Genomic DNA, 13816 nt, shown 5'->3' with positions numbered 1-13816 from the left:
CTTTAGAAAAATGATTTAAGAAAAGAAAAATAACGCTTCTGGGGAACTTTGTGTTAAATATATCTTGTTCATTTTGTGGTGAACTATATTAGGAAGCCAGTATGTTATGGGTGAATATTACAAAATAATAATATTAAAGGTGTCATTTCACTCAACTGTTTACGTGTGGTTTTATTACAATTTTAAAAAGCCCAATGAGTAATCCCCAGCTATAATTGGGGGGGGGGGGGAATCCTGCTGCAATTCTACAAATAACCAAAAGAATAGACTAGCCAAATATTGTTCTCAAGTAAGAGTACTCTTAAATAAGAATACTCTTGATTCGTGTAAAAGTAAAATAGTCCAAATAATTGAGTAAGAAACGACTGAATAAGTAACATGATTAATCTACAACATAAAAACTAAGGAGCATGAATTGTGGGAATTTTTCATGACCCCACCCTCCACAAATACTTTTTTTTTTTTTTAATTTAGTAATTTTTTTAAATACATTAACTCCTCACAGGAGGACCTGAACAGAGATCTCCCACCACCCCCACCCAGTTGGACAAAGGGAACCAAAATCTGTTTCTACCCTGTTAAAAATATTTTCTGACAATTTTTGTTTTTGTGTGTGTGTGTGTGTGTGTGTGTGTGTGTGTGTGGTGTGTGTGTGTGTGTGTGTGTGTGTTTTTGGTCGGTCAGCCAAAGCACCCCAAGCCTGCCTTGGGTAAGCTTGGGAATTTCAAAGCCTCGGTCTGCGTGGTGCCCCTTTTAAAGGCTGTGATGTGCTTCTGGAGCGCAAACCTGACCGTATCACCACCCAGACACTGTCATCTTCCTCTTCTTGGAATAACGTTTCCCTCTAGGATAGTTATGCAGAAAAGTCTTGGCATGTTGTTGTGCAAGTTCAGCCCCTTCCAGACTTACTGTACATATAGTTCACGTGACTTCGTATTTCAGTCCTGCATCAGGCAACAAGGCCTCTGAAGTCTTGTGGGCCTCCAGCTGATCTTGAGACTTTACCTCATCCTGCCACGTTGGCCTCCAAGTGCATAAAAGAATCGATGATAACTCCAGTGTGGGCCCGTCCTGGCATTCCAAATCTTGTTTTCTAGGAGGCAACTGTGACACTTCCATTCATTTCAATGGGACGGGGGAAGAGAGCTCAGAACGATTGGAACTCTCATTGCACCACAGTGAAGTAGCGCAGCAGCGTGTTCTAACCATCGCTTTCAAGTACTAACTATAAACAATTGTACATTTGGGATCAGAGCCGGCTCATGCTTAGCAGCTGCCGTGTGATGGATGAATTCATCACCAGCGGGCTTCAACAACACCCCCACAATGTACAAAAGCCATCTTTGACCTTGGAGGAGGGACACTACCATTTTCTCCACTTGAGCTTGTGCTGACCTCCCGGAATCCACCATTAACGCCCCCACCCCAACCCTCACCCTTCCCATTTCTACCCCTCCCTCCTCTCTATGCAGCAGTGGCGGCCATGCATTTGTTACCTGCGCCTTAGGGGGAGCTTGCAGTGCTAAGAAAACCGCAGCCACATTTGATTGTAGCTTCACTTGACTAATCCCTTCCCCCTCGAGTCTTCGATCAAAGCGACACCCCTCATTAAAAGCCACCAACACGATTCTCAAACATGTAACGACGTCATCATGACAGTGCGAAATTGAGCAGCGCTAGCGCTACTAAGCTAGAATTAGCGCAACAAAATCAATCATAACAAAATCAATGTTTGCCACAGCTGTTGCAATCTTCAGTGAGTGTTACTATGACACCATTTGAAGTTATATTTGAAATGTGCAGTCAATTAAAAATTGAAGAATTGAGTTAGAGACAAAGTACAGTACAGGATGGAACCACTAAGGGTTGAGTTTTCTCAGAGGTGGTTTTACTCTGATACTATTGTCTGGAATGCCCCAACCAGCTGTAGAAATGTTTCAATCATGATTTAAGACTTATTTGTACTCCTAGATATCTTGAGGTAGAAATTACACCCCCCTTTCTGAGCCCCATGCTTACGGTGACTCTAAACTTGGACGATCGACGTCGTCCATTTTTGTGGTAAGGAAGAAAGCTACAAGATGAAGGATCGCCGTTCATTATGTTTGCGTGCAATGTCTGAAAATGAACCAGCTGTGATTAATTTTTGGAAACTGAAAATATGTTGTCTCCCCCCCCACCCCCAAATGTGTTGGTAGCAAAGAAGTAAAGCTCATGAAAATTTGTTGCAAAATGAACAAGTTACAACTTCTTCATCGTCCATGTACACCCTTTGATGGAAAGGTAGGGCTCGCTAACCTGTCCGCCGCTAACCCACGTGGTTCCCATTGACCGGAACAGGTTCTGAGGAGGACCACCAGCCCGGAGGACTTTATCTGTGCCTCTTCATTGCCTTAAATGGACTCTTATTTCATAGCATCATATCATATGATAACAATTGCTCGGCATCCACTGCACCCTGGTCATCTTGGATCGCTCCTTCTGCAATCAGATTTTTTTTTTTTTTTTTTTTAAACCCCAAAATGGATTAGCTTGAAGTTTTGCCTTTGCCCGCATCGATGTCTAGACCAGGGGGTCCAGTTGATTTTCGTCATGCGAAGCCCATTGACTCTTTTTGTGATTAAGGGCTATATACTGAAAAAGAACTTGACAATTTCATGGAATTGAGGTGTTCCTGTAAATATATTCCAGCGCTTCTACAAGTGTTTCGACCAGCTGAGAAGTCCTTGCTGACCCTAACCTCCCACCTGCACTGTAGAACCCTTGGGTGTGTGTGGATCATCTCCACCCAGCTCAAGATTTGCAGAGTGGGGGTGGGGGGTCGGAGAAGCTGTTGCTATGTCACAATTGCCAAACCACATAGGGAATAAACTCAAGTGCATTACGCGCAACATTTCTATTACGTACACACACTCTGCTTTATTGCCCTAAAACACCATCAGGGGTGTTTTGGAGTGTGCAAATTGCATCTCTCCACAAAAGGCTAATGCCTTGTGGGCGGCCGCGAGGCTGAGCAGCGGTCCTCCTTCCACTTGATTCGGCCGTCCTCAGGTGTTCGTCTCACCTTCCAGATTGGATGGCGACGCCGGGCCTTCTCGGGCGCCCAAATCAGCGCGCTATTGAAACGTGTCATCTAAAGCTGATAGACACTATAGGACCCACCGGGACCCGCATTATTGTTTGTCTAACCTGCAGGGCATGGCGCGCCTCGCTGATGGGCTCCCATGCTGCTGCTGCTTAGTGACAAGGCGCCGCTGAAACATGTCATGTTGAACACTTGTAATGCCTTGCAACAGCGTGCGCCACGGCCACCTACGATGACTTCATTAGTTTACTCACTGTAGCGCGCTCGGGTTGCTTGTCGCTGTGCTTAGGAAAATCTTTCGAGTGGTGTCGAATAGAAAAATCACTGATCCAAGTAAGGGGTGTGCTCATGTGGCTAAAGTTATGTTACGTGTATGTAAGCACGTACTGGTCGGAAGAGTTTTAATGCACTGTACTTTTTACTTTTTTTTTTTAAGATGAAAGGCTACTTCTTTGTTCCGCTCATTACTTGTCTATATCAGTCTGTGTGATCTATTCATTTCTGGTTGCGTCTCCTGCTTTTCATGGCGCATGCTAGCAACAACGGCTTCCAATTTGCAGTCGGAAGACAAAAAAAGAGGAAGGGCTAAGTCACGCGCTGTCGTCGGTGTTTTACCCATTTGCGCATTTCAGCCTACAAGAATGCTCCTTCGAAGTTGCGGTATTCTATGATCCAATATTTGCTTGGAAAGCCGATGCCTTTTCACAAATCCAAATGAAGAAAGATACTTTAAGAGCAGGTTTAAATCAACAACTAATTGACTATCAAATGGGTAACTCTTTTCACAAATGATGGTTTCAAAGTCTTATTTACCCCAAAATTGTCAAAATCACGACTTCCAGCCTCTAAAGTGTATCTCTTGTGTGATTTCCGTAGTTCTCAATGAAAGCAGAGCGTTATCTTTGTGTTGTATCAAAAAAAGAATATTTGCAAGACATCCTTTTTTATTTTTTTTAATCCATTTAATCGTTTTTCTGAACCACTTACCTATAACGGTCGCAGGAGTGCTGGAGCCTGTCCCAGCTTTCATCAGGCAGGAGGCTCCAATGAATGCAGGTTTTTGGGATGTGGGAGGAAACCACAGTGCCTGGAGAAAAACCCAGGCAGCACGGGGAGAACAGGCAAATACCACACAGGCGGGGACGGATTTTGAACCCCGGTCCGCCGAACTGTGAGGCCAATGTTCTAACCAGTTGCACCACCGTGCCATCTCCTTGAGACACATTATTCTAAATTCACATTACTCTGATTCAGGTGCAATTTTTGGGTCCTCTACCCACCTCTGTTTGATACAATTACAGTAACTACAGAATGTTCCCCGACCCCCCCCCCTTTTTTTTTTTTTTTTGTTTCTTCTGGCTCTTCTTTATCGTGTGTACTTCCACTGTTCTACTGCAGGGGCGCCAATCAGGCGACCCCCCCCCCCACACACACACACATACAATTGGCTGCAATATGAGGCCTTCCAGTCAAGACAAGAACTCACTCCTCAGGAGGAACGCTCCACGTTGACTTTGTGACGTCACAAAGACCCAAAAGGTATTTTCTTGGAGACACTCCCTCCCCATCTCGCCTTCCCTCTCACCCAGCATTTTTTCCTCCTTTCTCCTCTTGAGCACCACAGCCACTGGGTTGCCACGGCAACCGCTGAGCGAGCCCACGTTGAGGATGAGGGATGGGGAAAGAATGGAGGAAGAGGCAGGAGGGGGTTATAAAAGGATGGGGGAGTTACCGCTTGCCCCCCCCCTGGCTCCCCCCCCATCTCCTGCATCCCCTCACCTTATTGCTGAGCCCCCTATCCCAACCACATCAAGACCCCCCATCTCCCCCCCCCCCCGCCCATGTACCCCAGCTTCCTGTCCATCCCCACTGTTGTCCAGACAAGCTGGCTCGCGTGGTGTGGATGGAGGCGTTCGCCGATGGAAGCACTGGTAATGTCCTTTTTAAAAAAAAAAATATATATATATTTATATATATTTATATAAAACGATCAAAACAAAAGGTGGGAGAAAAACTCGTGCGGGGGATGGGGCGGGGGCCATCTCCTTTTATATTTAAACACACCTTTCTGACACACTTCCACGCGGGAACAGTTGAAGGTACAAGCACGTTGTTTGGGTCTTGTACTGGCTCGAAAATAGTTGGCAACCCATCTGCGTGGGCCAGTGTCACGCGTGCGCCTGTGACGCCCACCTCATTGCCTGGCACGTGATAGTTGAGGGCTTGCGTGATTTTGCACGCCACGCATCCTCTTCTCGCGTGATGAGGTGCGTGCGCGCGTGTCGTGTCGTGGTCGATATCGCCTCGCAGTTGCAGAACTCGTGGCGGTGTCCCACGATAATGTGGCGTCCACGCTGAGGGGAAATCGATGGACACACTGAGTTAATTATGGGAAAATCAATTAAAAGGAGGAGGGAGATCCGCCCGGGGCTCCGTATATAAAGAGGCCCGGCCATGGAGCTCTCTCTCCCCGGCAAAGGCGAGGAGGAGAGCGGGCCGGGGCGTGCAGACCTCCGAGCCCGGGGATGCTGGCTCGGTGGCCGGCCGCCCGGCGCCCTCGCTCCCGATGTGCTGAACGGATAATCGCACGATGTAGTTTCTATCCGATTACCGAACCATGTTGATATCAAGCATTTGGAGCAGATTCTTTATTATTATTTTTTTTTTTATATCTAATTGTAAGACTTTTTCTGGAAGACTTCAGGTCCCACTGAAACAGTGTCCATGGGACCCCAGTGACGTGTCGTTTGCATATTTTGTGGGTGTAATTACGCGAGGTATTAATAATGAGTAATGAGTTGCACACAAAGAGCAGAAAAGAAAACAATCCCGTTAAAGTACACCTGCACCGTTCTGGCTCATCAATTTCTGCATTTATGAACATAATAACGCTTATTTTAGTGGTATCACTCGACAAGGATGCTTTTATTGTTGTTTTGTCCCGTTGAGGGTGTGAGTGGGACACTTCGTGAACTCTTTTTTTTTTTTTTTTTTTTTTTCAATCTATATATCTTTGATCAACGTTGTACTGTCAATAAATGTGTGTGAGGGAAAATGTTTTAATGCACAATGATGTAAGGTATACAGAACGACGTATTGAATATTTTCAATAACTCGAGAAAAAGGCGACGTGAAAGGAGTGTAAACAATTCTGCCCTTGTAAGGCACATTTTAACGATGTTCAGTGACACGACTTGGTTATTCCGATTTTGCTGTATTTTCTGTTAATCTTCGAGCCACCTGAGATTGACAAAATATCACAAACAAGTTTTTGATGTGACGTAGGGCATAATAATGAACTTTATTTCAACAGCACCAAAGTGAGCGTTTAAGTGTGGCTTTGGTCTGGATCGGATTCCAATTTGCAGGTGTACCTAATGAAGTGGCCGGCGAGTGTGTGTTAGCAATTGTATGAAATAAGATGCGTAATTTATTTTGTTTTATTTCTTAAAGGGCTCGACAGCCGCCATTAAATCGGAATGAAACTCATTGGTGTTCCTAATTTCGGACAGGAATTGTTTCATTTAAAACACGCCGTTGCACAGAATATTTAAAAGAACCCCAACATGGAGGCTCTATGAATTACTTTGGTTATGTCGCCATTGAAATTAAGGGCAAAAAATATAGTCATATTCCATTTTTGCATAATCACTCAATATATGTTTTTGGGAGTGCTGTGCACTTTTAAACATTTACATGCACGATTTACATGTATGAAAAAGAATCCTTTAGCACCGTGACATTTCACCACGGATTTCAAATGTCAAATATTTTGTAACCATGAAATATGTCAACTCGAGTTTGCATAAACATTTCGTTTAATTACATTAATTTGTACAACTTTGATGTAGTCTTATGTTTGATTAAAATGCATTGTATTGCAAATATTTACATGCTCATTCCATCGTAATACTTTTTTTGCCCCCAAGTTGACGTTTATTTGCATATGCAACTAATTTAAAGTTATAACGCTATTTATTACATGTAAAAGAACTATATTGTATTCACATTATACAGAATGGATGAATTCAACTCATTTGGCAAATACCCAGTCGGGCAAAACGTTGAATGTTTCCCGATGCGCAAGTGTAAAACGGTAAAATAAAAACACACTTTTTAATTTTGTGACGTATTAAAAAATACTTTAAGGAAAAAAACACAGTGATTTGTTCACCTCCTTGGAAACGACAATTTATGTGAGATTGTTGCATTTTGCTAGGGTTTAGTTTTCATTAAAAAAAAAAAAAGAAAAGATAAAGAAAATATTGTTGGACACGTCTCACAAACGGGCACACGGTCGCACGCACGCGCTCTCTCATTTTGCACGTGACACTTTCACCTGACTTTCTGTCAGTCTTTCGCACACCCTTTCATTAATTAATAAATTTTTTTGCAGCACAATATCAAAGCATGAATGAATCCATTTTCTGAGCAAGACGACCCCCCACCTTCCAAATGTCAACCCCCTGACACACTCTCCCCGGCCCTCCGCACAATGCGGTAATGACCCGTCGGGTTCAAAGGTCGCCTGGCCATCTTCTCAATTCACGCGGAGAGATTGCGAGTTGCATTGCGTTCTCGGCACGCGTGACCGCCGCAATGATTGCAGTGGACAACTAGTCAAAATATTAGGCACCACTGCGCGATTTGCAGCAAGGACCCTCAGGATCTAAATTATACCGCCCCCCTCCCCACTCCTCCATACACACACACACACGAATATGGTGTGTATGACTTGATAAAACCTGAAGGGGCCCATCAAGTCATTTCACTTTTTCAGCTATTTCATTTTTTTTTTTTTTTTTGGTGGTTCCAGTTTTGATCAAACTGAGAGCCTTTTTCTACCCTTTTATCAAGTGTTCATGTAGCTTCTTTGTGTCAAAATGTAATATGCAAACTGAGACTATATTTGAGATTTTCTTCTATCTATATATATAAAACGGAGCATTTAGTGGATCCTGTTAGATTGTGCTGGTGCACACACTTTTCTACTGCTTCGTTATGAAAATGTAATCAAATGAATGCCTCCTCTTTTAAAGTTGTGCAAAAAAAAAAAAAAAGGCCCGTGCTAAACGTGATTCTTTATTTATGGAACAAAAAAGATAATAATCTGTGAATAATATGATTTACAGTTTTTCTGAAAATGCAAACAAACACTACAACTAGTAAGACACCAGGTAGACTGGTAGATTCGGTTTTTGCACCCTGGTCACAATATGAAAATATTGTACCGTACATACTCATTATTATTATTATTATAAAAATACATCAGAAATGATTAACACCCCCTCCCCAACTAACCATTTATGGTTCATTTACACCTGGTACTATTTGCATTTCATGATAATAATACCAATCACTTTATATATCAGAAACCTGGTACACTATGCAAGTGAGGAAATGTATGCTTTCTTACCACTATTTGTCGAAATACCATATTATTAAATAGAATTATGAAAAAACATTCAACTTAAATACATCCCATAATACTACTAATAATAATCAGGCACAGTGAGCCAGTGGTGAGCACATCCGCTTCACATTTCTGACGACCCGGGTTCATAAGTGAAGATTGAATTTGCCGGCAGGTGTGAATGTGAGTGCGGGTGGTTGTTTGCTTCTATTTGGCCTGCGATTGGCTGGTGACCAGTTCAGGGTTTACGCCGCTCCTCACCTAAAAGATAGCTGGGATAGGTTCCAGCACACCCTCGACCCTCGTGAGGATAAGCAGTACGAAAAATGGAGGGATAATTATAATTTATATGAGAGAGGGACAGTACATATAACCCCCCAAGAGATACTCCAACCCCTCTGCAACTGCAGTCCGGCACTTTATGAAGGAATACACAGTGTGTGAGTGTCATGTTCAGTGGCAATTGAATAGAGTCGACAATCGATTCCCGATCACGGCCGTATTGATTAGTTGATAAATGGTGTTCGGATGACTGCCGGGCAAAGATGGCCGCCCATGACTGTGAGCCAAAATGGCGGCGGCGGCGGTGGTGGCCGCGGTCACGGCTTCAATAAGCCACGCCGGCCACATGATAAATTGATCAAAAACGGCCGTGGCGCGCGGCCATTACGGGAGAGCGTCTGCCGCCTTTGTGCTCGGAATACATCAAGGCCTGGGGGGGGTCAGAGGTCGAGCTTCATCCCAGACTGATGACCCCGTAGACGAGAGGACCTTTTGGGGGCCGTCAAAGGGGGGGAGGGAAGAGGAGAAAAGAGCAATGATGAAGGTTGAATTGGAAAGTAATGCAAGATGTGCAGTGGTGGCGCTTGACCACAACGTTGTTGCTAACAAATTGGAGCTTTATTTTTCCTCTCTTGTAATTAAAGTTGCTATAAGGCCGATTGACGGTTACCGCTCAGGGTATCCTGAGTGATTATCGTGGTGGGTTTGTCCCTCTATGACCTGCTTGAAAAATAGTGGAGGCCGACGATCATCAAAAGGCATGCCGAGAATTTGCCTATGGTTCAAGATGGTAAAAAGCCAAATTATTGGACGTCTTTCAAGATTATGATGATTGATAATCAGTTTTGAGGACCTGGGTTCAATCCTGGCGTCACCTGTGTGGCGTTTGTGTGTTCCCCCTGTGCCTGCGTGGGGTTTCCCGGGGTACTCCGCTTTATCCGTGATATCCGTGGAAGGTTATATGAAGACTAAATTGCCTGTAGGTTTGTTTGTATGTGCCCTGCGATTGGCTGGCGACCAATATCATAGCTGGGATAGGCTCCAGCCCTCGTGCAACTCTAGTGAGGATAAGCAGTACGGAAAAAGGATGGAACATCTTGGGGTGTGCTCAGAGTATTTTCCTCCCACCAATGTTAATCATGGTTGCATTTGGGGAGGAAAATATTGATAATGTTGCCTAATTTGAGCATTTTTTCTCTCCCTTGCAATCAAAATCAGCAAACGTTGTTGGCTCTCGCTAAAATATTATCATCAGCGATTATTTTATGGTTTGTGGTGTGTTGAAATGTATTTTTTTTTCTCAACTGACTGTTTTTGGATTATGGTTGAGGAGTTGGGGAAGCAGCATGTGGCTCATCGCCTGAGCTTCTTTTTGTCGTGGTCAGATTGTTGCTATTCTTGTTTTGTGGGTGTGTGACAGCAGACTTTAAGACTAAGTATGAAACAAAGAGAATTCTCCATTGTATATTGAACTCAACTATAATTTATGAAATGCTAGCACACTATAAAACACCATAGATGGGCTGTTGAAACTAGAGTCGATTTTGCGGGGTTATGACCCTTTAAGCAATGGATATATAAACACAAATGGTGGTGCAACACGCGTAGACAGACAATATAACAATCCGGCATATTCTTGACCCTCAGGGGGGGTAAAAAGGTATAATATTAGTGGATCATACCGAGTCACTTAGTTGTGCAACTGATTATGATGAATGTCTGAATTATACTGGCCGACAGTGTCCAATGTGCACGATTGCATTGGAGCAACACATCACAATGGACAAACTGTCTCAAATAGTGTGAACACTGGCACCTATTCCATAGTTCCAAACTCTGGGGAGCCCTCCAAAAGTTGACTCCCAAGTAATTCTTATTTTCTGATGACTTGCTTTCGACCCACTCACATTTAAGTCCAACCCTACGTGATCTTGCTACCTATGTACGTACTCGAGTTTTGTCAGCTCCATGTAGTATTGATTTCATCACTCACCTTAAAAAATCATACATACGGGAAACTGACGTAATGCAGCGTTGAAGTCTTTGGAAAATTTTAGCTTACTAAGCTAGCAATGGAATATAATTAATGAATGTGAGTACTGAATATAATTTTGGCGTGTAACTGTTGTGTTTGAATGCAATGGTGTATACTGTAATATCAATATAACTTTTACTGTATTACCAATCAAAAGAAAGCCATGTTTGGGGACTCAAGCAAGATATTTGAATTATTTTTTTTTCTTTCATCTCCTTTTTGTTGCCACGAATTTATGTCTGCCACTAACTTCTCCTCACCATCATAATTCCTGGCTTCCATCCAAAAACGCCACCATCTACATCCGCAAAAATGATATCTAGTTTGTGTACATCTACAACCTTTCACACGTCCTCGCCATCTTCTAATGCCCAAGTGTGTGTGTATAATTAATTGTGGATTCCTTTCTAATTAGTGCTGGAAATAATTTCACAATATTTCCAAAGAAATCTTTCACTGATTGATCGTTACAAAGTGCCACCTCAGTCGTCAGGTTTTTAACAATGTAATTCAATTTTAAACAGTCCATTATTATTATTTCAAAAATATCATTAAGCTTGCTCTCAATTATTGAATCTCCCTCGGGAGCCTCACGACCACTTCAAATACAATTCGCCTGTTAGCGCTTTTGGGGGGGGGGGGGGGGTTGTGACTCAGCATCACGGTCGAACCTTTGCGTTATTGATCACGTCAACCTGCTTTCGGCCTCAACTTTTTTTTTTTTCTTTTTAAAACTGAGTGTTATTTTCTTTTCTGCGCCCGGCAGCGTCTAAACTCTGAATCGTCGGTGCTGTTCTAGTGCTTGGAACAAGACAATTGCAGGATCATTTTAGGCGGCCACCCCCCATCACCACCAACACCCCCAGCAGGCTGCAGGGGCCGTGGGGATGGATGGATGGATGGATGGATGGATGGGTGGTTGGGTGGGCGGACGGACGGCCTGCATGCAGTGACCAGCTGGCCACCTGCGGGGGTCAGCAGAGAGCAGCGGGACGCTCTTCCATCCTGTCTGGTCATCACACGGAGTTGGGAGAAAGGACAAAAACCACATCTCGTCTCCTCTTTTCCACGCGACTTGTAGACTTTTGTGTCTTCTCCAGCTCTCACTTTTGTCATCCGACCCAACCGCCGCAGCTTCTCTAATGCCCCCCCCTCCCATTTTAGCCCACACTCACTGCTTTACTGCTTTATCCCAAATCACTTTCTCCTCCTTCCCTTTTCTTTCTTTTTTGAAGGGGGTTTCGTTCCTCTCCCACTCCTTCCAGTCCTCCTTTCTACTGTATATCTCCTCTGAAGACGCCACCTCTCAATACAACTCCTTTACGTCATCTACACCTCCTTTTATTGGTCACTCCTGCACTCAATTTATTTATTTGATTTAAAAAAAGCGAAGGATGAATTTACAAAATTCAACAGATTTATTTTATTGTCTTTGGGATGATGATGATTAATGTTCATATTCTATTAACCATAGTAGTATTAAGCAAATAAAACCCAAACACCTTTATTTTATTTTGGTTTTTTTATTTTATTTTATCAAACAATGCCGCAAGCAAACACTAGTCCATATATTCTGAAGGGACAGTCGCTTGGCGATTAAAATTAATAGTCATGATAAATGAACACCACATTTTATGCTATATTTGTTGGAGTATAATTCTTCTACACTGCGACCCTTTTGAGGATAAGCGGCTAAGAAAATGGATGGATGGATAATTCTTCTAACAACACTGCACATTGTTTTATGATGAATAAAAAATACCTCAAAGCAAATGTTTTTTTTTTTGTTAGGCCTCTTTAAATTATTTAATGACTTAAAAATTATGATATATTTTTAAGAGGGCAGATGGTTGTTCAAAAACATCCATCCATCCATCCATCCATCCATCCATTTTCTGAGCCGCTTATCCTCAAAGGATCACAGGAGGGCTGGACATTATCTCACCTTGAAGTGGTTGCCAGCCAATCACAGGGCACATAAAGACAGTCTTTCACACCTATGGGCAATTTAGAATTTACAATTAATTTACCTTGCATGTTGGATGTGGCAGGAAACCGGATTGCCCGAAGAAAACCCACGCAGGCACGGGGAGAACATGCAAACTCCACACAGGCGGGTCCGGGATTGAACCCGAGTCCTCAGAACTGTGAGGCAGATGTGCTAACCAATTGGTCACCATGTCCATAAACATAAAATATCTTTTTGTTTTTATGTTCATTTTATTTTTTCTGATTGTTGTAGAATTTGATATTAGTAATTTAGATTTTGTCTTAAATAATTTTGACAAAACAAAAATTTGAAATGAATTTTATCAATAATTTACAAATAACTTATCATTCTAAATTGATTGTTCATATTTTAATTTATTCATCATAAATCCAATTTCATATTTTTACTTCGAAAATATGGTATGCACACATTTTTACAAATTCACATAGACAAATATAAATAACTCAGAAGAGCTAAAAAAAATGCCATCAAAATATTAATGAAAAACATGCCTTTAATTTTTAAAATCTACTCATTTAGGGCATTACATTTGTATATTCCACCTTTAAAATTTTAATTGACGGTATTTCATTTTTCAGACAATAGATTTAATAGTGACGTATAATAAATACATCCATAAAACAGAACAGGTGAATTGCAAAGTGCAAATGAAAGAAGTGAAAGACTTTTTCCAAATTTCGGTCAACATGGCCGACTGCAGCACCGCAATGTGCTCATAAGTGCTTGGCGGAGCCTCATTTGTCACCAGTGCAGTGTTTTCATCCATCGCCTTTGCACCTGCTGGTTATGTCCCACCCTCCCGCCCCCCCACCCACTGCCCCCCCTCCTCTTCCATCTAAAGCAAGCTCATACTGTTTTCCTTTGTGTGTGCGTTTTTGGCCACTGCAGCCATTTTGTGGGATGTGATCAATTTTCTGTGATTTTCCGCCCGTCATTGTGAGCCGCCACTGATGCCACATTGCGCCGCGTTAATTTCTTTCCCTTCCTCTT

The sequence above is a fragment of the Syngnathoides biaculeatus genome, chromosome 5 (assembly GCF_019802595.1).
Source record: "Syngnathoides biaculeatus isolate LvHL_M chromosome 5, ASM1980259v1, whole genome shotgun sequence".
Taxonomy (NCBI): Eukaryota; Metazoa; Chordata; class Actinopteri; order Syngnathiformes; family Syngnathidae; genus Syngnathoides; species Syngnathoides biaculeatus.
Note: the sequence above shows the minus strand (reverse complement) of the source record.